Source organism: Carassius carassius, chromosome 41 (genome assembly GCF_963082965.1).
Source record: "Carassius carassius chromosome 41, fCarCar2.1, whole genome shotgun sequence".
NCBI classification, from domain to species: Eukaryota; Metazoa; Chordata; class Actinopteri; order Cypriniformes; family Cyprinidae; genus Carassius; species Carassius carassius.
Window position 1 is genome coordinate 26,071,733 of NC_081795.1, and position 24,113 is coordinate 26,095,845.

The window sequence follows — 24,113 nt, forward strand, 5'->3', positions numbered from 1 at the left end:
GAGGTATCTTTACCCTCGGGTCCCCGCGAGCTCTCACAGAGCTGGTAAGGGCCCAGTGAGCCATCTCATCCCATCGCATACCGTGCCGCACGGACCGCGTCGGTGATGAGGCCGGACGCGCATCCCTCCATTGATGCAACCGCTCACCGAGTTTGGGGGACAGGGGAACGTAGCGCGTCTTTTTTTAGACGTGCCCGATTCCACCGTGATGTACAGGAGCATCCTCTGGACATGAGGAAGCAGGTGTACACGCTTGCCGGTGGTACCTGGCGTACTGGCGCTGAAGGGGGCGTGGCCTCTACATTTTTTTAAGAAAGAAGAGTGGGCAGTAAAGAAGGGCTGGACAGCAAAGGCTCAGGGTGAAGGGAGTCTTACCGGACGCACTTTGGATCTCCACAAGATGGTGTATGGTCAGGGATTCTCTTCTTACTTCCTACACATGAGCGTGGAAGTTCTCCGGCTAATTATAATGTTGTTAAATGAGCAGGTGACACGGTTCTCCTCTCCCTGCTCTCAAGCTCCGAGTCTGACGATGGCCACGTACATCTAGTTCATCACATGGTGTGACGGAGCGGGGCTGCAACTGAACATCTCTAAGACAGAGGAGATGGTGAGTGATTTTACGTCAAAACGCCTCCCACGCTGAGACTCCTATGATTATTCACCGCACGAGGGCTGATAGAGTAGAGCGGGACGGATTTCGCAATCAAATAAAAGATGGAGCGCTTCACGGATTTGCGTGTCATCCTTTCGCAGGGGCCATGCTAATCTTCTCTGTATCGATCCAATTTTAGTATATGTGCCGCCGTGGCGAGCACAGAACAGCTAGCTCGCTCGAGGTATCTTTACCCTCGGGTCCCCGCGAGCTCTCACAGAGCTGGTAAGGGCCCAGTGAGCCATCTCATCCCATCGCATACCGTGCCGCACGGACCGCGTCGGTGATGAGGCCGGACGCGCATCCCTCCATTGATGCAACCGCTCACCGAGTTTGGGGGACAGGGGAACGTAGCGCGTCTTTTTTTAGACGTGCCCGATTCCACCGTGATGTACAGGAGCATCCTCTGGACATGAGGAAGCAGGTGTACACGCTTGCCGGTGGTACCTGGCGTACTGGCGCTGAAGGGGGCGTGGCCTCTACATTTTTTTAAGAAAGAAGAGTGGGCAGTAAAGAAGGGCTGGACAGCAAAGGCTCAGGGTGAAGGGAGTCTTACCGGACGCACTTTGGATCTCCACAAGATGGTGTATGGTCAGGGATTCTCTTCTTACTTCCTACACATGAGCGTGGAAGTTCTCCGGCTAATTATAATGTTGTTAAATGAGCAGGTGACACGGTTCTCCTCTCCCTGCTCTCAAGCTCCGAGTCTGACGATGGCCACGTACAGCTCATGAGTTCATCACATGGTGTGACGGAGCGGGGCTGCAACTGAACATCTCTAAGACAGAGGAGATGGTGAGTGATTTTACGTCAAAACGCCTCCCACGCTGAGACTCCTATGATTATTCACCGCACGAGGGCTGATAGAGTAGAGCGGCACGGATTTCGCAATCAAATAAAAGATGGAGCGCTTCACGGATTTGCGTGTCATCCTTTCGCAGGGGCCATGCTAATCTTCTCTGTATCGATCCAATTTTAGTATATGTGCCGCCGTGGCGAGCACAGAACAGCTAGCTCGCTCGAGGTATCTTTACCCTCGGGTCCCCGCGAGCTCTCACAGAGCTGGTAAGGGCCCAGTGAGCCATCTCATCCCATCGCATACCGTGCCGCACGGACCGCGTCGGTGATGAGGCCGGACGCGCATCCCTCCATTGATGCAACCGCTCACCGAGTTTGGGGGACAGGGGAACGTAGCGCGTCTTTTTTTAGACGTGCCCGATTCCACCGTGATGTACAGGAGCATCCTCTGGACATGAGGAAGCAGGTGTACACGCTTGCCGGTGGTACCTGGCGTACTGGCGCTGAAGGGGGCGTGGCCTCTACATTTTTTTAAGAAAGAAGAGTGGGCAGTAAAGAAGGGCTGGACAGCAAAGGCTCAGGGTGAAGGGAGTCTTACCGGACGCACTTTGGATCTCCACAAGATGGTGTATGGTCAGGGATTCTCTTCTTACTTCCTACACATGAGCGTGGAAGTTCTCCGGCTAATTATAATGTTGTTAAAAGAGCAGGTGACACGGTTCTCCTCTCCCTGCTCTCAAGCTCCGAGTCTGACGATGGCCACGTACTTCTCATGAGTTCATCACATGGTGTAACGGAGCGGGGCTGCAACTGTACATCTCTAAGAAAGAGGAGATGATGAGAGATTTTACGTCAAAACGCCTCCCACGCTGAGACTCCTATGATTATTCACCGCACGAGGGCTGATAGAGTAGACGGGGCACGGATATCGCAATCAAATAAAAGATGGAGCGCTTCACGGATTTGCGTGTCATCCTTTCGCAGGGGCCATGCTAATCTTCTCTGTATCGATCCAATTTTAGTATATGTGCCGCCGTGGCAAGCACAGAACGGCTGGCTCGCTCGAGGTATCTTTACCCCTCGGGTCCCCGCGAGCTCTCACAGAGCTGGTCAGGGCCCAGTGAGCCATCTCATCCCATCGCATACCGTGCCGCACGGACCGCGTCGGTGCTGAGGCCGGACGCACATCCCTCCATTGATGCAACTGCTCACCGAGTTTGGGGGACAGTGGAACGTAGCGCGTCAATTTCTAGACGTGCCCGATTCCACCGTGATGTACAGGAGCATCCTCTGGAAATAAGGAAGCAGGTGTACACGCTTGCCGGTGGTACCTGGCGTACTGGCGCTGAAGGGGGCGTGGCCTCTTACCGGACGCACTTTGGATCTCCACAAGATGGTGTATGGTCAGGGATTCTCTTCTTACTTCCTACACATGAGCGTGGAAGTTCTCCGGCTAATTATAATGTTGTTAAATGAGCAGGTGACACGGTTCTCCTCTCCCTGCTCTCAAGCTCCGAGTCTGACGATGGCCACGTACATCTCATGAGTTCATCACATGGTGTGACGGAGCGGGGCTGCAACTGAACATCTCTAAGACAGAGGAGATGGTGAGTGATTTTACGTCAAAACGCCTCCCACGCTGAGACTCCTATGATTATTCACCGCACGAGGGCTGATAGAGTAGAGCGGCACGGATTTCGCAATCAAATAAAAGATGGAGCGCTTCACGGATTTGCGTGTCATCCTTTCGCAGGGGCCATGCTAATCTTCTCTGTATCGATCCAATTTTAGTATATGTGCCGCCGTGGCGAGCACAGAACAGCTAGCTTGCTCGAGGTATCTTTACCCTCGGGTCCCCGCGAGCTCTCACAGAGCTGGTAAGGGCCCAGTGAGCCATCTCATCCCATCGCATACCGTGCCGCACGGACCGCGTCGGTGATGAGGCCGGACGCGCATCCCTCCATTGATGCAACCGCTCACCGAGTTTGGGGGACAGGGGAACGTAGCGCGTCTTTTTTTAGACGTGCCCGATTCCACCGTGATGTACAGGAGCATCCTCTGGACATGAGGAAGCAGGTGTACACGCTTGCCGGTGGTACCTGGCGTACTGGCGCTGAAGGGGGCGTGGCCTCTACATTTTTTTAAGAAAGAAGAGTGGGCAGTAAAGAAGGGCTGGACAGCAAAGGCTCAGGGTGAAGGGAGTCTTACCGGACGCACTTTGGATCTCCACAAGATGGTGTATGGTCAGGGATTCTCTTCTTACTTCCTACACATGAGCGTGGAAGTTCTCCGGCTAATTATAATGTTGTTAAATGAGCAGGTGACACGCTTCTCCTCTCCCTGCTCTCAAGCTCCGAGTCTGACGATGGCCACGTACTTCTCATGAGTTCATCACATAGTGTAACGGAGCGGGGCTGCAACTGTACATCTCTAAGAAAGAGGAGATGGTGAGAGATTTTACGTCAAAACGCCTCCCACGCTGAGACTCCTATGATTATTCACCGCACGAGGGCTGATAGAGTAGAGCGGCACGGATTTCGCAATCAAATAAAAGATGGAGCGCTTCACGGATTTGCGTGTCATCCTTTCGCAGGGGCCATGCTAATCTTCTCTGTATCGATCCAATTTTAGTATATGTGCCGCCGTGGCAAGCACAGAACAGCTGGCTCGCTCGAGGTATCTTTACCCCTCGGGTCCCCGCGAGCTCTCACAGAGCTGGTCAGGGCCCAGTGAGCCATCTCATCCCATCGCATACCGTGCCGCACGGACCGCGTCGGTGCTGAGGCCGGACGCACATCCCTCCATTGATGCAACTGCTCACCGAGTTTGGGGGACAGTGGAACGTAGCGCGTCAATTTCTAGACGTGCCCGATTCCACCGTGATGTACAGGAGCATCCTCTGGAAATAAGGAAGCAGGTGTACACGCTTGCCGGTGGTACCTGGCGTACTGGCGCTGAAGGGGTCGTTGCCTCTTACCGGACGCACTTTGGATCTCCACAAGATGGTGTATGGTCAGGGATTCTCTTCTTACTTCCTACACATGAGCGTGGAAGTTCTCCGGCTAATTATAATGTTGTTAAATGAGCAGGTGACACGGTTCTCTTCTCCCTGCTCTCAAGCTCCGAGTCTGACGATGGCCACGTACATCTCATGAGTTCATCACATGGTGTGACGGAGCGGGGCTGCAACTGAACATCTCTAAGACAGAGGAGATGGTGAGTGATTTTACGTCAAAACGCCTCCCACGCTGAGACTCCTATGATTATTCACCGCACGAGGGCTGATAGAGTAGAGGGGCACGGATATCGCAATCAAATAAAAGATGGAGCGCTTCACGGATTTGCGTGTCATCCTTTCGCAGGGGCCATGCTAATCTTCTCTGTATCGATCCAATTGTAGTATATGTGCCGCCATGGCGAGCACAGAACAGCTGGCTCGCTCGAGGTATCTTTAGCCCTCGGGTCCCCGCGAGCTCTCACAGAGCTGGTCAGGGCCCAGTGAGCCATCTCATCCCATCGCATAACGTGCCGCACGGACCGCGTCGGTGCTGAGGCCGGACGCACATCCCTCCATTGATGCAACTGCTCACCGAGTTTGGGGGACAATGGAACGTAGCGCGTCAATTTCTAGACGTGCCCGATTCCACCGTGATGTACAGGAGCATCCTCTGGAAATAAGGAAGCAGGTGTACACGCTTGCCGGTGGTACCTGGCGTACTGGCGCTGAAGGGGGCGTGGCCTCTTACCGGACGCACTTTGGATCTCCACAAGATGGTGTATGGTCAGGGATTCTCTTCTTACTTCCTACACATGAGCGTGGAAGTTCTCCGGCTAATTATAATGTTGTTAAATGAGCAGGTGACACGGTTCTCCTCTCCCTGCTCTCAAGCTCCGAGTCTGACGATGGCCACGTACAGCTCATGAGTTCATCACATGGTGTGACGGAGCGGGGCTGCAACTGAACATCTCTAAGACAGAGGAGATGGTGAGTGATTTTACGTCAAAACGCCTCCCACGCTGAGACTCCTATGATTATTCACCGCACGAGGGCTGATAGAGTAGAGCGGCACGGATTTCGCAATCAAATAAAAGATGGAGCGCTTCACGGATTTGCGTGTCATCCTTTCGCAGGGGCCATGCTAATCTTCTCTGTATCGATCCAATTTTAGTATATGTGCCGCCGTGGCGAGCACAGAACAGCTAGCTCGCTCGAGGTATCTTTACCCTCGGGTCCCCGCGAGCTCTCACAGAGCTGGTAAGGGCCCAGTGAGCCATCTCATCCCATCGCATACCGTGCCGCACGGACCGCGTCGGTGATGAGGCCGGACGCGCATCCCTCCATTGATGCAACCGCTCACCGAGTTTGGGGGACAGGGGAACGTAGCGCGTCTTTTTTTAGACGTGCCCGATTCCACCGTGATGTACAGGAGCATCCTCTGGACATGAGGAAGCAGGTGTACACGCTTGCCGGTGGTACCTGGCGTACTGGCGCTGAAGGGGGCGTGGCCTCTACATTTTTTTAAGAAAGAAGAGTGGGCAGTAAAGAAGGGCTGGACAGCAAAGGCTCAGGGTGAAGGGAGTCTTACCGGACGCACTTTGGATCTCCACAAGATGGTGTATGGTCAGGGATTCTCTTCTTACTTCCTACACATGAGCGTGGAAGTTCTCCGGCTAATTATAATGTTGTTAAAAGAGCAGGTGACACGGTTCTCCTCTCCCTGCTCTCAAGCTCCGAGTCTGACGATGGCCACGTACTTCTCATGAGTTCATCACATGGTGTAACGGAGCGGGGCTGCAACTGTACATCTCTAAGAAAGAGGAGATGATGAGAGATTTTACGTCAAAACGCCTCCCACGCTGAGACTCCTATGATTATTCACCGCACGAGGGCTGATAGAGTAGACGGGGCACGGATATCGCAATCAAATAAAAGATGGAGCGCTTCACGGATTTGCGTGTCATCCTTTCGCAGGGGCCATGCTAATCTTCTCTGTATCGATCCAATTTTAGTATATGTGCCGCCGTGGCAAGCACAGAACGGCTGGCTCGCTCGAGGTATCTTTACCCCTCGGGTCCCCGCGAGCTCTCACAGAGCTGGTCAGGGCCCAGTGAGCCATCTCATCCCATCGCATACTGTGCCGCACGGACCGCGTCGGTGCTGAGGCCGGACGCACATCCCTCCATTGATGCAACTGCTCACCGAGTTTGGGGGACAGTGGAACGTAGCGCGTCAATTTCTAGACGTGCCCGATTCCACCGTGATGTACAGGAGCATCCTCTGGAAATAAGGAAGCAGGTGTACACGCTTGCCGGTGGTACCTGGCGTACTGGCGCTGAAGGGGGCGTGGCCTCTTACCGGACGCACTTTGGATCTCCACAAGATGGTGTATGGTCAGGGATTCTCTTCTTACTTCCTACACATGAGCGTGGAAGTTCTCCGGCTAATTATAATGTTGTTAAATGAGCAGGTGACACGGTTCTCCTCTCCCTGCTCTCAAGCTCCGAGTCTGACGATGGCCACGTACATCTCATGAGTTCATCACATGGTGTGACGGAGCGGGGCTGCAACTGAACATCTCTAAGACAGAGGAGATGGTGAGTGATTTTACGTCAAAACGCCTCCCATGCTGAGACTCCTATGATTATTCACCGCACGAGGGCTGATAGAGTAGAGCGGCACGGATTTCCGCAATCAAATAAAAGATGGAGCGCTTCACGGATTTGCGTGTCATCCTTTCGCAGGGGCCATGCTAATCTTCTCTGTATCGATCCAATTTTAGTATATGTGCCGCCGTGGCGAGCACAGAACAGCTAGCTTGCTCGAGGTATCTTTACCCTCGGGTCCCCGCGAGCTCTCACAGAGCTGGTAAGGGCCCAGTGAGCCATCTCATCCCATCGCATACCGTGCCGCACGGACCGCGTCGGTGATGAGGCCGGACGCGCATCCCTCCATTGATGCAACCGCTCACCGAGTTTGGGGGACAGGGGAACGTAGCGCGTCTTTTTTTAGACGTGCCCGATTCCACCGTGATGTACAGGAGCATCCTCTGGACATGAGGAAGCAGGTGTACACGCTTGCCGGTGGTACCTGGCGTACTGGCGCTGAAGGGGGCGTTGCCTCTACATTTTTTTAAGAAAGAAGAGTGGGCAGTAAAGAAGGGCTGGACAGCAAAGGCTCAGGGTGAAGGGAGTCTTACCGGACGCACTTTGGATCTCCACAAGATGGTGTATGGTCAGGGATTCTCTTCTTACTTCCTACACATGAGCGTGGAAGTTCTCCGGCTAATTATAATGTTGTTAAAAGAGCAGGTGACACGCTTCTCCTCTCCCTGCTCTCAAGCTCCGAGTCTGACGATGGCCACGTACTTCTCATGAGTTCATCACATAGTGTAACGGAGCGGGGCTGCAACTGTACATCTCTAAGAAAGAGGAGATGGTGAGAGATTTTACGTCAAAACGCCTCCCACGCTGAGACTCCTATGATTATTCACCGCACGAGGGCTGATAGAGTAGAGCGGCACGGATTTCGCAATCAAATAAAAGATGGAGCGCTTCACGGATTTGCGTGTCATCCTTTCGCAGGGGCCATGCTAATCTTCTCTGTATCGATCCAATTTTAGTATATGTGCCGCCGTGGCGAGCACAGAACAGCTGGCTCGCTCGAGGTATCTTTAGCCCTCGGGTCCCCGCGAGCTCTCACAGAGCTGGTCAGGGCCCAGTGAGCCATCTCATCCCATCGCATAACGTGCCGCACGGACCGCGTCGGTGCTGAGGCCGGACGCACATCCCTCCATTGATGCAACTGCTCACCGAGTTTGGGGGACAGTGGAACGTAGCGCGTCAATTTCTAGACGTGCCCGATTCCACCGTGATGTACAGGAGCATCCTCTGGAAATAAGGAAGCAGGTGTACACGCTTGCCGGTGGTACCTGGCGTACTGGCGCTGAAGGGGGCGTGGCCTCTTACAGGACGCACTTTGGATCTCCACAAGATGGTGTATGGTCAGGGATTCTCTTCTTACTTCCTACACATGAGCGTGGAAGTTCTCCGGCTAATTATAATGTTGTTAAATGAGCAGGTGACACGGTTCTCCTCTCCCTGCTCTCAAGCTCCGAGTCTGACGATGGTCACGTACATCTCATGAGTTCATCACATGGTGTGACGGAGCGGGGCTGCAACTGAACATCTCTAAGACAGAGGAGATGGTGAGTGATTTTACGTCAAAACGCCTCCCACGCTGAGACTCCTATGATTATTCACCGCACGAGGGCTGATAGAGTAGAGCGGCACGGATTTCGCAATCAAATAAAAGATGGAGCGCTTCACGGATTTGCGTGTCATCCTTTCGCAGGGGCCATGCTAATCTTCTCTGTATCGATCCAATTTTAGTATATGTGCCGCCGTGGCGAGCACAGAACAGCTAGCTCGCTCGAGGTATCTTTACCCTCGGGTCCCCGCGAGCTCTCACAGAGCTGGTAAGGGCCCAGTGAGCCATCTCATCCCATCGCATACCGTGCCGCACGGACCGCGTCGGTGATGAGGCCGGACGCGCATCCCTCCATTGATGCAACATTTTTTTAAGAAAGAAGAGTGGGCAGTAAAGATGGGCTGGACAGCAAAGGCTCAGGGTGAAGGGAGTCTTACCGGACGCACTTTGGATCTCCACAAGATGGTGTATGGTCAGGGATTCTCTTCTTACTTCCTACACATGAGCGTGGAAGTTCTCCGGCTAATTATAATGTTGTTAAATGAGCAGGTGACACGGTTCTCCTCTCCCTGCTCTCAAGCTCCGAGTCTGACGATGGCCACGTACATCTCATGAGTTCATCACATGGTGTGACGGAGCGGGGCTGCAACTGAACATCTCTAAGACAGAGGAGATGGTGAGTGATTTTACGTCAAAACGCCTCCCACGCTGAGACTCCTATGATTATTCACCGCACGAGGGCTGATAGAGTAGAGCGGCACGGATTTCGCAATCAAATAAAAGATGGAGCGCTTCACGGATTTGCGTGTCATCCTTTCGCAGGGGCCATGCTAATCTTCTCTGTATCGATCCAATTTTAGTATATGTGCCGCCGTGGCGAGCACAGAACAGCTAGCTCGCTCGAGGTATCTTTACCCTCGGGTCCCCGCGAGCTCTCACAGAGCTGGTAAGGGCCCAGTGAGCCATCTCATCCCATCGCATACCGTGCCGCACGGACCGCGTCGGTGATGAGGCCGGACGCGCATCCCTCCATTGATGCAACCGCTCACCGAGTTTGGGGGACAGGGGAACGTAGCGCGTCTTTTTTTAGACGTGCCCGATTCCACCGTGATGTACAGGAGCATCCTCTGGACATGAGGAAGCAGGTGTACACGCTTGCCGGTGGTACCTGGCGTACTGGCGCTGAAGGGGGCGTGGCCTCTTACCGGACGCACTTTGGATCTCCACAAGATGGTGTATGGTCAGGGATTCTCTTCTTACTTCCTACACATGAGCGTGGAAGTTCTCCGGCTAATTATAATGTTGTTAAATGAGCAGGTGACACGGTTCTCCTCTCCCTGCTCTCAAGCTCCGAGTCTGACGATGGCCACGTACATCTCATGAGTTCATCACATGGTGTGACGGAGCGGGGCTGCAACTGAACATCTCTAAGACAGAGGAGATGGTGAGTGATTTTACGTCAAAACGCCTCCCACGCTGAGACTCCTATGATTATTCACCGCACGAGGGCTGATAGAGTAGAGCGGCACGGATTTCGCAATCAAATAAAAGATGGAGCGCTTCACGGATTTGCGTGTCATCCTTTCGCAGGGGCCATGCTAATCTTCTCTGTATCGATCCAATTTTAGTATATGTGCCGCCATGGCGAGCACAGAACAGCTAGCTCGCTCGAGGTATCTTTAACCTCGGGTCCCCGCGAGCTCTCACAGAGCTGGTAAGGGCCCAGTGAGCCATCTCATCCCATCGCATACCGTGCCGCACGGACCGCGTCGGTGATGAGGCCGGACGCGCATCCCTCCATTGATGCAACCGCTCACCGAGTTTGGGGGACAGGGGAACGTAGCGCGTCTTTTTTTAGACGTGCCCGATTCCACCGTGATGTACAGGAGCATCCTCTGGACATGAGGAAGCAGGTGTACACGCTTGCCGGTGGTACCTGGCGTACTGGCGCTGAAGGGGGCGTGGCCTCTACATTTTTTTAAGAAAGAAGAGTGGGCAGTAAAGAAGGGCTGGACAGCAAAGGCTCAGGGTGAAGGGAGTCTTACCGGACGCACTTTGGATCTCCACAAGATGGTGTATGGTCAGGGATTCTCTTCTTACTTCCTACACATGAGCGTGGAAGTTCTCCGGCTAATTATAATGTTGTTAAATGAGCAGGTGACACGGTTCTCCTCTCCCTGCTCTCAAGCTCCGAGTCTGACGATGGCCACGTACAGCTCATGAGTTCATCACATGGTGTGACGGAGCGGGGCTGCAACTGAACATCTCTAAGACAGAGGAGATGGTGAGTGATTTTACGTCAAAACGCCTCCCACGCTGAGACTCCTATGATTATTCACCGCACGAGGGCTGATAGAGTAGAGCGGCACGGATTTCGCAATCAAATAAAAGATGGAGCGCTTCACGGATTTGCGTGTCATCCTTTCGCAGGGGCCATGCTAATCTTCTCTGTATCGATCCAATTTTAGTATATGTGCCGCCGTGGCGAGCACAGAACAGCTAGCTCGCTCGAGGTATCTTTACCCTCGGGTCCCCGCGAGCTCTCACAGAGCTGGTAAGGGCCCAGTGAGCCATCTCATCCCATCGCATACCGTGCCGCACGGACCGCGTCGGTGATGAGGCCGGACGCGCATCCCTCCATTGATGCAACCGCTCACCGAGTTTGGGGGACAGGGGAACGTAGCGCGTCTTTTTTTAGACGTGCCCGATTCCACCGTGATGTACAGGAGCATCCTCTGGACATGAGGAAGCAGGTGTACACGCTTGCCGGTGGTACCTGGCGTACTGGCGCTGAAGGGGGCGTGGCCTCTACATTTTTTTAAGAAAGAAGAGTGGGCAGTAAAGAAGGGCTGGACAGCAAAGGCTCAGGGTGAAGGGAGTCTTACCGGACGCACTTTGGATCTCCACAAGATGGTGTATGGTCAGGGATTCTCTTCTTACTTCCTACACATGAGCGTGGAAGTTCTCCGGCTAATTATAATGTTGTTAAATGAGCAGGTGACACGGTTCTCCTCTCCCTGCTCTCAAGCTCCGAGTCTGACGATGGCCACGTACATCTCATGAGTTCATCACATGGTGTGACGGAGCGGGGCTGCAACTGAACATCTCTAAGACAGAGGAGATGGTGAGTGATTTTACGTCAAAACGCCTCCCACGCTGAGACTCCTATGATTATTCACCGCACGAGGGCTGATAGAGTAGAGCGGCACGGATTTCGCAATCAAATAAAAGATGGAGCGCTTCACGGATTTGCGTGTCATCCTTTCGCAGGGGCCATGCTAATCTTCTCTGTATCGATCCAATTTTAGTATATGTGCCGCCATGGCGAGCACAAAACAGCTAGCTCGCTCGAGGTATCTTTACCCTCGGGTCCCCGCGAGCTCTCACAGAGCTGGTAAGGGCCCAGTGAGCCATCTCATCCCATCGCATACCGTGCCGCACGGACCGCGTCGGTGATGAGGCCGGACGCGCATCCCTCCATTGATGCAACCGCTCACCGAGTTTGGGGGACAGGGGAACGTAGCGCGTCTTTTTTTAGACGTGCCCGATTCCACCGTGATGTACAGGAGCATCCTCTGGACATGAGGAAGCAGGTGTACACGCTTGCCGGTGGTACCTGGCGTACTGGCGCTGAAGGGGGCGTGGCCTCTACATTTTTTTAAGAAAGAAGAGTGGGCAGTAAAGAAGGGCTGGACAGCAAAGGCTCAGGGTGAAGGGAGTCTTACCGGACGCACTTTGGATCTCCACAAGATGGTGTATGGTCAGGGATTCTCTTCTTACTTCCTACACATGAGCGTGGAAGTTCTCCGGCTAATTATAATGTTGTTAAATGAGCAGGTGACACGGTTCTCCTCTCCCTGCTCTCAAGCTCCGAGTCTGACGATGGCCACGTACAGCTCATGAGTTCATCACATGGTGTGACGGAGCGGGGCTGCAACTGAACATCTCTAAGACAGAGGAGATGGTGAGTGATTTTACGTCAAAACGCCTCCCACGCTGAGACTCCTATGATTATTCACCGCACGAGGGCTGATAGAGTAGAGCGGCACGGATTTCGCAATCAAATAAAAGATGGAGCGCTTCACGGATTTGCGTGTCATCCTTTCGCAGGGGCCATGCTAATCTTCTCTGTATCGATCCAATTTTAGTATATGTGCCGCCGTGGCGAGCACAGAACAGCTAGCTCGCTCGAGGTATCTTTACCCTCGGGTCCCCGCGAGCTCTCACAGAGCTGGTAAGGGCCCAGTGAGCCATCTCATCCCATCGCATACCGTGCCGCACGGACCGCGTCGGTGATGAGGCCGGACGCGCATCCCTCCATTGATGCAACCGCTCACCGAGTTTGGGGGACAGGGGAACGTAGCGCGTCTTTTTTTAGACGTGCCCGATTCCACCGTGATGTACAGGAGCATCCTCTGGACATGAGGAAGCAGGTGTACACGCTTGCCGGTGGTACCTGGCGTACTGGCGCTGAAGGGGGCGTGGCCTCTACATTTTTTTAAGAAAGAAGAGTGGGCAGTAAAGAAGGGCTGGACAGCAAAGGCTCAGGGTGAAGGGAGTCTTACCGGACGCACTTTGGATCTCCACAAGATGGTGTATGGTCAGGGATTCTCTTCTTACTTCCTACACATGAGCGTGGAAGTTCTCCGGCTAATTATAATGTTGTTAAATGAGCAGGTGACACGGTTCTCCTCTCCCTGCTCTCAAGCTCCGAGTCTGACGATGGCCACGTACATCTAGTTCATCACATGGTGTGACGGAGCGGGGCTGCAACTGAACATCTCTAAGACAGAGGAGATGGTGAGTGATTTTACGTCAAAACGCCTCCCACGCTGAGACTCCTATGATTATTCACCGCACGAGGGCTGATAGAGTAGAGCGGCACGGATTTCGCAATCAAATAAAAGATGGAGCGCTTCACGGATTTGCGTGTCATCCTTTCGCAGGGGCCATGCTAATCTTCTCTGTATCGATCCAATTTTAGTATATGTGCCGCCGTGGCGAGCACAGAACAGCTAGCTCGCTCGAGGTATCTTTACCCTCGGGTCCCCGCGAGCTCTCACAGAGCTGGTAAGGGCCCAGTGAGCCATCTCATCCCATCGCATACCGTGCCGCACGGACCGCGTCGGTGATGAGGCCGGACGCGCATCCCTCCATTGATGCAACCGCTCACCGAGTTTGGGGGACAGGGGAACGTAGCGCGTCTTTTTTTAGACGTGCCCGATTCCACCGTGATGTACAGGAGCATCCTCTGGACATGAGGAAGCAGGTGTACACGCTTGCCGGTGGTACCTGGCGTACTGGCGCTGAAGGGGGCGTGGCCTCTTACCGGACGCACTTTGGATCTCCACAAGATGGTGTATGGTCAGGGATTCTCTTCTTACTTCCTACACATGAGCGTGGAAGTTCTCCGGCTAATTATAATGTTGTTAAATGAGCAGGTGACACGGTTCTCCTCTCCCTGCTCTCAAGCTCCGAGTCTGACGATGGCCACGTACATCTCATGAGTTCATCACATGGTGTGACGGAGCGGGGCTGCAACTGAACATCTCTAAGACAGAGGAGATGGTGAGTGATTTTACGTCAAAACGCCTCCCACGCTGAGACTCCTATGATTATTCACCGCACGAGGGCTGATAGAGTAGAGCGGCACGGATTTCGCAATCAAATAAAAGATGGAGCGCTTCACGGATTTGCGTGTCATCCTTTCGCAGGGGCCATGCTAATCTTCTCTGTATCGATCCAATTTTAGTATATGTGCCGCCATGGCGAGCACAGAACAGCTAGCTCGCTCGAGGTATCTTTACCCTCGGGTCCCCGCGAGCTCTCACAGAGCTGGTAAGGGCCCAGTGAGCCATCTCATCCCATCGCATACCGTGCCGCACGGACCGCGTCGGTGATGAGGCCGGACGCGCATCCCTCCATTGATGCAACCGCTCACCGAGTTTGGGGGACAGGGGAACGTAGCGCGTCTTTTTTTAGACGTGCCCGATTCCACCGTGATGTACAGGAGCATCCTCTGGACATGAGGAAGCAGGTGTACACGCTTGCCGGTGGTACCTGGCGTACTGGCGCTGAAGGGGGCGTGGCCTCTACATTTTTTTAAGAAAGAAGAGTGGGCAGTAAAGAAGGGCTGGACAGCAAAGGCTCAGGGTGAAGGGAGTCTTACCGGACGCACTTTGGATCTCCACAAGATGGTGTATGGTCAGGGATTCTCTTCTTACTTCCTACACATGAGCGTGGAAGTTCTCCGGCTAATTATAATGTTGTTAAATGAGCAGGTGACACGGTTCTCCTCTCCCTGCTCTCAAGCTCCGAGTCTGACGATGGCCACGTACAGCTCATGAGTTCATCACATGGTGTGACGGAGCGGGGCTGCAACTGAACATCTCTAAGACAGAGGAGATGGTGAGTGATTTTACGTCAAAACGCCTCCCACGCTGAGACTCCTATGATTATTCACCGCACGAGGGCTGATAGAGTAGAGCGGCACGGATTTCGCAATCAAATAAAAGATGGAGCGCTTCACGGATTTGCGTGTCATCCTTTCGCAGGGGCCATGCTAATCTTCTCTGTATCGATCCAATTTTAGTATATGTGCCGCCGTGGCGAGCACAGAACAGCTAGCTCGCTCGAGGTATCTTTACCCTCGGGTCCCCGCGAGCTCTCACAGAGCTGGTAAGGGCCCAGTGAGCCATCTCATCCCATCGCATACCGTGCCGCACGGACCGCGTCGGTGATGAGGCCGGACGCGCATCCCTCCATTGATGCAACCGCTCACCGAGTTTGGGGGACAGGGGAACGTAGCGCGTCTTTTTTTAGACGTGCCCGATTCCACCGTGATGTACAGGAGCATCCTCTGGACATGAGGAAGCAGGTGTACACGCTTGCCGGTGGTACCTGGCGTACTGGCGCTGAAGGGGGCGTGGCCTCTACATTTTTTTAAGAAAGAAGAGTGGGCAGTAAAGAAGGGCTGGACAGCAAAGGCTCAGGGTGAAGGGAGTCTTACCGGACGCACTTTGGATCTCCACAAGATGGTGTATGGTCAGGGATTCTCTTCTTACTTCCTACACATGAGCGTGGAAGTTCTCCGGCTAATTATAATGTTGTTAAATGAGCAGGTGACACGGTTCTCCTCTCCCTGCTCTCAAGCTCCGAGTCTGACGATGGCCACGTACATCTCATGAGTTCATCACATGGTGTGACGGAGCGGGGCTGCAACTGAACATCTCTAAGACAGAGGAGATGGTGAGTGATTTTACGTCAAAACGCCTCCCACGCTGAGACTCCTATGATTATTCACCGCACGAGGGCTGATAGAGTAGAGCGGCACGGATTTCGCAATCAAATAAAAGATGGAGCGCTTCACGGATTTGCGTGTCATCCTTTCGCAGGGGCCATGCTAATCTTCTCTGTATCGATCCAATTTTAGTATATGTGCCGCCATGGCGAGCACAAAACAGCTAGCTCGCTCGAGGTATCTTTACCCTCGGGTCCCCGCGAGCTCTCACAGAGCTGGTAAGGGCCCAGTGAGCCATCTCATCCCATCGCATACCGTGCCGCACGGACCGCGTCGGTGATGAGGCCGGACGCGCATCCCTCCATTGATGCAACCGCTCACCGAGTTTGGGGGACAGGGGAACGTAGCGCGTCTTTTTTTAGACGTGCCCGATTCCACCGTGATGTACAGGAGCATCCTCTGGACATGAGGAAGCAGGTGTACACGCTTGCCGGTGGTACCTGGCGTACTGGCGCTGAAGGGGGCGTGGCCTCTACATTTTTTTAAGAAAGAAGAGTGGGCAGTAAAGAAGGGCTGGACAGCAAAGGCTCAGGGTGAAGGGAGTCTTACCGGACGCACTTTGGATCTCCACAAGATGGTGTATGGTCAGGGATTCTCTTCTTACTTCCTACACATGAGCGTGGAAGTTCTCCGGCTAATTATAATGTTGTTAAATGAGCAGGTGACACGGTTCTCCTCTCCCTGCTCTCAAGCTCCGAGTCTGACGATGGCCACGTACAGCTCATGAGTTCATCACATGGTGTGACGGAGCGGGGCTGCAACTGAACATCTCTAAGACAGAGGAGATGGTGAGTGATTTTACGTCAAAACGCCTCCCACGCTGAGACTCCTATGATTATTCACCGCACGAGGGCTGATAGAGTAGAGCGGCACGGATTTCGCAATCAAATAAAAGATGGAGCGCTTCACGGATTTGCGTGTCATCCTTTCGCAGGGGCCATGCTAATCTTCTCTGTATCGATCCAATTTTAGTATATGTGCCGCCGTGGCGAGCACAGAACAGCTAGCTCGCTCGAGGTATCTTTACCCTCGGGTCCCCGCGAGCTCTCACAGAGCTGGTAAGGGCCCAGTGAGCCATCTCATCCCATCGCATACCGTGCCGCACGGACCGCGTCGGTGATGAGGCCGGACGCGCATCCCTCCATTGATGCAACCGCTCACCGAGTTTGGGGGACAGGGGAACGTAGCGCGTCTTTTTTTAGACGTGCCCGATTCCACCGTGATGTACAGGAGCATCCTCTGGACATGAGGAAGCAGGTGTACACGCTTGCCGGTGGTACCTGGCGTACTGGCGCTGAAGGGGGCGTGGCCTCTACATTTTTTTAAGAAAGAAGAGTGGGCAGTAAAGAAGGGCTGGACAGCAAAGGCTCAGGGTGAAGGGAGTCTTACCGGACGCACTTTGGATCTCCACAAGATGGTGTATGGTCAGGGATTCTCTTCTTACTTCCTACACATGAGCGTGGAAGTTCTCCGGCTAATTATAATGTTGTTAAATGAGCAGGTGACACGGTTCTCCTCTCCCTGCTCTCAAGCTCCGAGTCTGACGATGGCCACGTACATCTAGTTCATCACATGGTGTGACGGAGCGGGGCTGCAACTGAACATCTCTAAGACAGAGGAGATGGTGAGTGATTTTACGTCAAAACGCCTCCCACGCTGAGACTCCTATGATTATTCACCGCACGAGGGCTGATAGAGTAGAGCGGCACGGATTTCGCAATCAAATAAAAGATGGAGCGCTTCACGGATTTGCGTGTCATCCTTTCGCAGGGGCCATGCTAATCTTCTCTGTATCGATCCAATTTTAGTATATGTGCCGCCGTGGCGAGCACAGAACAGCTAGCTCGCTCGAGATATCTTTACCCTCGGGTCCCCGCGAGCTCTCACAGAGCTGGTAAGGGCCCAGTGAGCCATCTCATCCCATCGCATACCGTGCCGCACGGACCGCGTCGGTGATGAGGCCGGACGCGCATCCCTCCATTGATGCAACCGCTCACCGAGTTTGGGGGACAGGGGAACGTAGCGCGTCTTTTTTTAGACGTGCCCGATTCCACCGTGATGTACAGGAGCATCCTCTGGACATGAGGAAGCAGGTGTACACGCTTGCCGGTGGTACCTGGCGTACTGGCGCTGAAGGGGGCGTGGCCTCTACATTTTTTTAAGAAAGAAGAGTGGGCAGTAAAGAAGGGCTGGACAGCAAAGGCTCAGGGTGAAGGGAGTCTTACCGGACGCACTTTGGATCTCCACAAGATGGTGTATGGTCAGGGATTCTCTTCTTACTTCCTACACATGAGCGTGGAAGTTCTCCGGCTAATTATAATGTTGTTAAAAGAGCAGGTGACACGGTTCTCCTCTCCCTGCTCTCAAGCTCCGAGTCTGACGATGGCCACGTACTTCTCATGAGTTCATCACATGGTGTAACGGAGCGGGGCTGCAACTGTACATCTCTAAGAAAGAGGAGATGATGAGAGATTTTACGTCAAAACGCCTCCCACGCTGAGACTCCTATGATTATTCACCGCACGAGGGCTGATAGAGTAGACGGGGCACGGATATCGCAATCAAATAAAAGATGGAGCGCTTCACGGATTTGCGTGTCATCCTTTCGCAGGGGCCATGCTAATCTTCTCTGTATCGATCCAATTTTAGTATATGTGCCGCCGTGGCAAGCACAGAACGGCTGGCTCGCTCGAGGTATCTTTACCCCTCGGGTCCCCGCGAGCTCTCACAGAGCTGGTCAGGGCCCAGTGAGCCATCTCATCCCATCGCATACCGTGCCGCACGGACCGCGTCGGTGCTGAGGCCGGACGCACATCCCTCCATTGATGCAACTGCTCACCGAGTTTGGGGGACAGTGGAACGTAGCGCGTCAATTTCTAGACGTGCCCGATTCCACCGTGATGTACAGGAGCATCCTCTGGAAATAAGGAAGCAGGTGTACACGCTTGCCGGTGGTACCTGGCGTACTGGCGCTGAAGGGGGCGTGGCCTCTTACCGGACGCACTTTGGATCTCCACAAGATGGTGTATGGTCAGGGATTCTCTTCTTACTTCCTACACATGAGCGTGGAAGTTCTCCGGCTAATTATAATGTTGTTAAATGAGCAGGTGACACGGTTCTCCTCTCCCTGCTCTCAAGCTCCGAGTCTGACGATGGCCACGTACATCTCATGAGTTCATCACATGGTGTGACGGAGCGGGGCTGCAACTGAACATCTCTAAGACAGAGGAGATGGTGAGTGATTTTACGTCAAAACGCCTCCCACGCTGAGACTCCTATGATTATTCACCGCACGAGGGCTGATAGAGTAGAGCGGCACGGATTTCGCAATCAAATAAAAGATGGAGCGCTTCACGGATTTGCGTGTCATCCTTTCGCAGGGGCCATGCTAATCTTCTCTGTATCGATCCAATTTTAGTATATGTGCCGCCGTGGCGAGCACAGAACAGCTAGCTTGCTCGAGGTATCTTTACCCTCGGGTCCCCGCGAGCTCTCACAGAGCTGGTAAGGGCCCAGTGAGCCATCTCATCCCATCGCATACCGTGCCGCACGGACCGCGTCGGTGATGAGGCCGGACGCGCATCCCTCCATTGATGCAACCGCTCACCGAGTTTGGGGGACAGGGGAACGTAGCGCGTCTTTTTTTAGACGTGCCCGATTCCACCGTGATGTACAGGAGCATCCTCTGGACATGAGGAAGCAGGTGTACACGCTTGCCGGTGGTACCTGGCGTACTGGCGCTGAAGGGGGCGTGGCCTCTACATTTTTTTAAGAAAGAAGAGTGGGCAGTAAAGAAGGGCTGGACAGCAAAGGCTCAGGGTGAAGGGAGTCTTACCGGACGCACTTTGGATCTCCACAAGATGGTGTATGGTCAGGGATTCTCTTCTTACTTCCTACACATGAGCGTGGAAGTTCTCCGGCTAATTATAATGTTGTTAAATGAGCAGGTGACACGCTTCTCCTCTCCCTGCTCTCAAGCTCCGAGTCTGACGATGGCCACGTACTTCTCATGAGTTCATCACATAGTGTAACGGAGCGGGGCTGCAACTGTACATCTCTAAGAAAGAGGAGATGGTGAGAGATTTTACGTCAAAACGCCTCCCACGCTGAGACTCCTATGATTATTCACCGCACGAGGGCTGATAGAGTAGAGCGGCACGGATTTCGCAATCAAATAAAAGATGGAGCGCTTCACGGATTTGCGTGTCATCCTTTCGCAGGGGCCATGCTAATCTTCTCTGTATCGATCCAATTTTAGTATATGTGCCGCCGTGGCAAGCACAGAACAGCTGGCTCGCTCGAGGTATCTTTACCCCTCGGGTCCCCGCGAGCTCTCACAGAGCTGGTCAGGGCCCAGTGAGCCATCTCATCCCATCGCATACCGTGCCGCACGGACCGCGTCGGTGCTGAGGCCGGACGCACATCCCTCCATTGATGCAACTGCTCACCGAGTTTGGGGGACAGTGGAACGTAGCGCGTCAATTTCTAGACGTGCCCGATTCCACCGTGATGTACAGGAGCATCCTCTGGAAATAAGGAAGCAGGTGTACACGCTTGCCGGTGGTACCTGGCGTACTGGCGCTGAAGGGGTCGTTGCCTCTTACCGGACGCACTTTGGATCTCCACAAGATGGTGTATGGTCAGGGATTCTCTTCTTACTTCCTACACATGAGCGTGGAAGTTCTCCGGCTAATTATAATGTTGTTAAATGAGCAGGTGACACGGTTCTCTTCTCCCTGCTCTCAAGCTCCGAGTCTGACGATGGCCACGTACATCTCATGAGTTCATCACATGGTGTGACGGAGCGGGGCTGCAACTGAACATCTCTAAGACAGAGGAGATGGTGAGTGATTTTACGTCAAAACGCCTCCCACGCTGAGACTCCTATGATTATTCACCGCACGAGGGCTGATAGAGTAGAGGGGCACGGATATCGCAATCAAATAAAAGATGGAGCGCTTCACGGATTTGCGTGTCATCCTTTCGCAGGGGCCATGCTAATCTTCTCTGTATCGATCCAATTGTAGTATATGTGCCGCCATGGCGAGCACAGAACAGCTGGCTCGCTCGAGGTATCTTTAGCCCTCGGGTCCCCGCGAGCTCTCACAGAGCTGGTCAGGGCCCAGTGAGCCATCTCATCCCATCGCATAACGTGCCGCACGGACCGCGTCGGTGCTGAGGCCGGACGCACATCCCTCCATTGATGCAACTGCTCACCGAGTTTGGGGGACAATGGAACGTAGCGCGTCAATTTCTAGACGTGCCCGATTCCACCGTGATGTACAGGAGCATCCTCTGGAAATAAGGAAGCAGGTGTACACGCTTGCCGGTGGTACCTGGCGTACTGGCGCTGAAGGGGGCGTGGCCTCTTACCGGACGCACTTTGGATCTCCACAAGATGGTGTATGGTCAGGGATTCTCTTCTTACTTCCTACACATGAGCGTGGAAGTTCTCCGGCTAATTATAATGTTGTTAAATGAGCAGGTGACACGGTTCTCCTCTCCCTGCTCTCAAGCTCCGAGTCTGACGATGGCCACGTACAGCTCATGAGTTCATCACATGGTGTGACGGAGCGGGGCTGCAACTGAACATCTCTAAGACAGAGGAGATGGTGAGTGATTTTACGTCAAAACGCCTCCCACGCTGAGACTCCTATGATTATTCACCGCACGAGGGCTGATAGAGTAGAGCGGCACGGATTTCGCAATCAAATAAAAGATGGAGCGCTTCACGGATTTGCGTGTCATCCTTTCGCAGGGGCCATGCTAATCTTCTCTGTATCGATCCAATTTTAGTATATGTGCCGCCGTGGCGAGCACAGAACAGCTAGCTCGCTCGAGGTATCTTTACCCTCGGGTCCCCGCGAGCTCTCACAGAGCTGGTAAGGGCCCAGTGAGCCATCTCATCCCATCGCATACCGTGCCGCACGGACCGCGTCGGTGATGAGGCCGGACGCGCATCCCTCCATTGATGCAACCGCTCACCGAGTTTGGGGGACAGGGGAACGTAGCGCGTCTTTTTTTAGACGTGCCCGATTCCACCGTGATGTACAGGAGCATCCTCTGGACATGAGGAAGCAGGTGTACACGCTTGCCGGTGGTACCTGGCGTACTGGCGCTGAAGGGGGCGTGGCCTCTACATTTTTTTAAGAAAGAAGAGTGGGCAGTAAAGAAGGGCTGGACAGCAAAGGCTCAGGGTGAAGGGAGTCTTACCGGACGCACTTTGGATCTCCACAAGATGGTGTATGGTCAGGGATTCTCTTCTTACTTCCTACACATGAGCGTGGAAGTTCTCCGGCTAATTATAATGTTGTTAAATGAGCAGGTGACACGGTTCTCCTCTCCCTGCTCTCAAGCTCCGAGTCTGACGATGGCCACGTACATCTAGTTCATCACATGGTGTGACGGAGCGGGGCTGCAACTGAACATCTCTAAGACAGAGGAGATGGTGAGTGATTTTACGTCAAAACGCCTCCCACGCTGAGACTCCTATGATTATTCACCGCACGAGGGCTGATAGAGTAGAGCGGCACGGATTTCGCAATCAAATAAAAGATGGAGCGCTTCACGGATTTGCGTGTCATCCTTTCGCAGGGGCCATGCTAATCTTCTCTGTATCGATCCAATTTTAGTATATGTGCCGCCGTGGCGAGCACAGAACAGCTAGCTCGCTCGAGGTATCTTTACCCTCGGGTCCCCGCGAGCTCTCACAGAGCTGGTAAGGGCCCAGTGAGCCATCTCATCCCATTGCATACCGTGCCGCACGGACCGCGTCAGTGATGAGGCCGGACGCGCATCCCTCCATTGATGCAACCGCTCACCGAGTTTGGGGGACAGGGGAATGTAGCGCGTCTTTTTTTAGACGTGCCCGATTCCACCGTGATGTACAGGAGCATCCTCTGGACATGAGGAAGCAGGTGTACACGCTTGCCGGTGGTACCTGGCGTACTGGCGCTGAAGGGGGCGTGGCCTCTACATTTTTTTAAGAAAGAAGAGTGGGCAGTAAAGAAGGGCTGGACAGCAAAGGCTCAGGGTGAAGGGAGTCTTACCGGACGCACTTTGGATCTCCACAAGATGGTGTATGGTCAGGGATTCTCTTCTTACTTCCTACACATGAGCGTGGAAGTTCTCCGGCTAATTATAATGTTGTTAAAAGAGCAGGTGACACGGTTCTCCTCTCCCTGCTCTCAAGCTCCGAGTCTGACGATGGCCACGTACATCTCATGAGTTCATCACATGGTGTAACGGAGCGGGGCTGCAACTGTACATCTCTAAGAAAGAGGAGATGATGAGAGATTTTACGTCAAAACGCCTCCCACGCTGAGACTCCTATGATTATTCACCGCACGAGGGCTGATAGAGTAGACGGGGCACGGATATCGCAATCAAATAAAAGATGGAGCGCTTCACGGATTTGCGTGTCATCCTTTCGCAGGGGCCATGCTAATCTTCTCTGTATCGATCCAATTGTAGTATATGTGCCGCCATGGCGAGCACAGAACAGCTGGCTCGCTCGAGGTATCTTTAGCCCTCGGGTCCCCGCGAGCTCTCACAGAGCTGGTCAGGGCCCAGTGAGCCATCTCATCCCATCGCATAACGTGCCGCACGGACCGCGTCGGTGCTGAGGCCGGACGCACATCCCTCCATTGATGCAACTGCTCACCGAGTTTGGGGGACAATGGAACGTAGCGCGTCAATTTCTAGACGTGCCCGATTCCACCGTGATGTACAGGAGCATCCTCTGGAAATAAGGAAGCAGGTGTACACGCTTGCCGGTGGTACCTGGCGTACTGGCGCTGAAGGGGGCGTGGCCTCTTACCGGACGCACTTTGGATCTCCACAAGATGGTGTATGGTCAGGGATTCTCTTCTTACTTCCTACACATGAGCGTGGAAGTTCTCCGGCTAATTATAATGTTGTTAAATGAGCAGGTGACACGGTTCTCCTCTCCCTGCTCTCAAGCTCCGAGTCTGACGATGGCCACGTACAGCTCATGAGTTCATCACATGGTGTGACGGAGCGGGGCTGCAACTGAACATCTCTAAGACAGAGGAGATGGTGAGTGATTTTACGTCAAAACGCCTCCCACGCTGAGACTCCTATGATTATTCACCGCACGAGGGCTGATAGAGTAGAGCGGCACGGATTTCGCA

At 53.6% G+C, this 24,113-nt stretch overlaps 29 non-coding genes across 29 annotated transcripts; all 29 read right to left on the reverse strand.

The window, feature by feature from the left end:
* Positions 1–711: 711 nt before the first annotated feature.
* LOC132123627 (U6 spliceosomal RNA) lies at positions 712–818 on the reverse strand. Its single transcript, XR_009426551.1, has one exon. It is a non-coding gene; the product is annotated as a U6 spliceosomal RNA (small nuclear RNA).
* A 733-nt stretch (positions 819–1,551) lies between these two features.
* On the reverse strand, positions 1,552–1,658 carry LOC132123628 (U6 spliceosomal RNA). Its single transcript, XR_009426552.1, has one exon. It is a non-coding gene; the product is annotated as a U6 spliceosomal RNA (small nuclear RNA).
* A 734-nt stretch (positions 1,659–2,392) lies between these two features.
* Positions 2,393–2,499, reverse strand: LOC132123696 (U6 spliceosomal RNA). The gene has a single exon (XR_009426618.1). It is a non-coding gene; the product is annotated as a U6 spliceosomal RNA (small nuclear RNA).
* A 662-nt stretch (positions 2,500–3,161) lies between these two features.
* On the reverse strand, positions 3,162–3,268 carry LOC132123630 (U6 spliceosomal RNA). Its single transcript, XR_009426553.1, has one exon. It is a non-coding gene; the product is annotated as a U6 spliceosomal RNA (small nuclear RNA).
* A 733-nt stretch (positions 3,269–4,001) lies between these two features.
* On the reverse strand, positions 4,002–4,108 carry LOC132123697 (U6 spliceosomal RNA). Its single transcript, XR_009426619.1, has one exon. It is a non-coding gene; the product is annotated as a U6 spliceosomal RNA (small nuclear RNA).
* A 662-nt stretch (positions 4,109–4,770) lies between these two features.
* Positions 4,771–4,877, reverse strand: LOC132123710 (U6 spliceosomal RNA). The gene has a single exon (XR_009426632.1). It is a non-coding gene; the product is annotated as a U6 spliceosomal RNA (small nuclear RNA).
* A 662-nt stretch (positions 4,878–5,539) lies between these two features.
* Positions 5,540–5,646, reverse strand: LOC132123631 (U6 spliceosomal RNA). The gene has a single exon (XR_009426554.1). It is a non-coding gene; the product is annotated as a U6 spliceosomal RNA (small nuclear RNA).
* Positions 5,647–6,380: 734 nt separating this feature from the next.
* Positions 6,381–6,487, reverse strand: LOC132123698 (U6 spliceosomal RNA). Its single transcript, XR_009426620.1, has one exon. It is a non-coding gene; the product is annotated as a U6 spliceosomal RNA (small nuclear RNA).
* Positions 6,488–7,150: 663 nt separating this feature from the next.
* On the reverse strand, positions 7,151–7,257 carry LOC132123632 (U6 spliceosomal RNA). Its single transcript, XR_009426555.1, has one exon. It is a non-coding gene; the product is annotated as a U6 spliceosomal RNA (small nuclear RNA).
* A 733-nt stretch (positions 7,258–7,990) lies between these two features.
* LOC132123633 (U6 spliceosomal RNA) lies at positions 7,991–8,097 on the reverse strand. The gene has a single exon (XR_009426556.1). It is a non-coding gene; the product is annotated as a U6 spliceosomal RNA (small nuclear RNA).
* A 662-nt stretch (positions 8,098–8,759) lies between these two features.
* On the reverse strand, positions 8,760–8,866 carry LOC132123634 (U6 spliceosomal RNA). Its single transcript, XR_009426557.1, has one exon. It is a non-coding gene; the product is annotated as a U6 spliceosomal RNA (small nuclear RNA).
* Positions 8,867–9,437: 571 nt separating this feature from the next.
* LOC132123635 (U6 spliceosomal RNA) lies at positions 9,438–9,544 on the reverse strand. Its single transcript, XR_009426558.1, has one exon. It is a non-coding gene; the product is annotated as a U6 spliceosomal RNA (small nuclear RNA).
* A 661-nt stretch (positions 9,545–10,205) lies between these two features.
* On the reverse strand, positions 10,206–10,312 carry LOC132123738 (U6 spliceosomal RNA). The gene has a single exon (XR_009426658.1). It is a non-coding gene; the product is annotated as a U6 spliceosomal RNA (small nuclear RNA).
* A 733-nt stretch (positions 10,313–11,045) lies between these two features.
* LOC132123636 (U6 spliceosomal RNA) lies at positions 11,046–11,152 on the reverse strand. Its single transcript, XR_009426559.1, has one exon. It is a non-coding gene; the product is annotated as a U6 spliceosomal RNA (small nuclear RNA).
* A 733-nt stretch (positions 11,153–11,885) lies between these two features.
* On the reverse strand, positions 11,886–11,992 carry LOC132123739 (U6 spliceosomal RNA). Its single transcript, XR_009426659.1, has one exon. It is a non-coding gene; the product is annotated as a U6 spliceosomal RNA (small nuclear RNA).
* A 733-nt stretch (positions 11,993–12,725) lies between these two features.
* On the reverse strand, positions 12,726–12,832 carry LOC132123637 (U6 spliceosomal RNA). The gene has a single exon (XR_009426560.1). It is a non-coding gene; the product is annotated as a U6 spliceosomal RNA (small nuclear RNA).
* Positions 12,833–13,561: 729 nt separating this feature from the next.
* On the reverse strand, positions 13,562–13,668 carry LOC132123638 (U6 spliceosomal RNA). Its single transcript, XR_009426561.1, has one exon. It is a non-coding gene; the product is annotated as a U6 spliceosomal RNA (small nuclear RNA).
* A 661-nt stretch (positions 13,669–14,329) lies between these two features.
* LOC132123740 (U6 spliceosomal RNA) lies at positions 14,330–14,436 on the reverse strand. Its single transcript, XR_009426660.1, has one exon. It is a non-coding gene; the product is annotated as a U6 spliceosomal RNA (small nuclear RNA).
* Positions 14,437–15,169: 733 nt separating this feature from the next.
* On the reverse strand, positions 15,170–15,276 carry LOC132123639 (U6 spliceosomal RNA). Its single transcript, XR_009426562.1, has one exon. It is a non-coding gene; the product is annotated as a U6 spliceosomal RNA (small nuclear RNA).
* Positions 15,277–16,009: 733 nt separating this feature from the next.
* On the reverse strand, positions 16,010–16,116 carry LOC132123741 (U6 spliceosomal RNA). Its single transcript, XR_009426661.1, has one exon. It is a non-coding gene; the product is annotated as a U6 spliceosomal RNA (small nuclear RNA).
* A 733-nt stretch (positions 16,117–16,849) lies between these two features.
* Positions 16,850–16,956, reverse strand: LOC132123640 (U6 spliceosomal RNA). The gene has a single exon (XR_009426563.1). It is a non-coding gene; the product is annotated as a U6 spliceosomal RNA (small nuclear RNA).
* Positions 16,957–17,685: 729 nt separating this feature from the next.
* On the reverse strand, positions 17,686–17,792 carry LOC132123641 (U6 spliceosomal RNA). Its single transcript, XR_009426564.1, has one exon. It is a non-coding gene; the product is annotated as a U6 spliceosomal RNA (small nuclear RNA).
* A 734-nt stretch (positions 17,793–18,526) lies between these two features.
* On the reverse strand, positions 18,527–18,633 carry LOC132123699 (U6 spliceosomal RNA). The gene has a single exon (XR_009426621.1). It is a non-coding gene; the product is annotated as a U6 spliceosomal RNA (small nuclear RNA).
* A 662-nt stretch (positions 18,634–19,295) lies between these two features.
* LOC132123642 (U6 spliceosomal RNA) lies at positions 19,296–19,402 on the reverse strand. The gene has a single exon (XR_009426565.1). It is a non-coding gene; the product is annotated as a U6 spliceosomal RNA (small nuclear RNA).
* Positions 19,403–20,135: 733 nt separating this feature from the next.
* LOC132123700 (U6 spliceosomal RNA) lies at positions 20,136–20,242 on the reverse strand. Its single transcript, XR_009426622.1, has one exon. It is a non-coding gene; the product is annotated as a U6 spliceosomal RNA (small nuclear RNA).
* Positions 20,243–20,904: 662 nt separating this feature from the next.
* On the reverse strand, positions 20,905–21,011 carry LOC132123711 (U6 spliceosomal RNA). Its single transcript, XR_009426633.1, has one exon. It is a non-coding gene; the product is annotated as a U6 spliceosomal RNA (small nuclear RNA).
* A 662-nt stretch (positions 21,012–21,673) lies between these two features.
* On the reverse strand, positions 21,674–21,780 carry LOC132123643 (U6 spliceosomal RNA). The gene has a single exon (XR_009426566.1). It is a non-coding gene; the product is annotated as a U6 spliceosomal RNA (small nuclear RNA).
* Positions 21,781–22,509: 729 nt separating this feature from the next.
* On the reverse strand, positions 22,510–22,616 carry LOC132123644 (U6 spliceosomal RNA). Its single transcript, XR_009426567.1, has one exon. It is a non-coding gene; the product is annotated as a U6 spliceosomal RNA (small nuclear RNA).
* Positions 22,617–23,350: 734 nt separating this feature from the next.
* On the reverse strand, positions 23,351–23,457 carry LOC132123712 (U6 spliceosomal RNA). Its single transcript, XR_009426634.1, has one exon. It is a non-coding gene; the product is annotated as a U6 spliceosomal RNA (small nuclear RNA).
* Between the last annotated feature and the right edge of the window lie 656 nt (positions 23,458–24,113).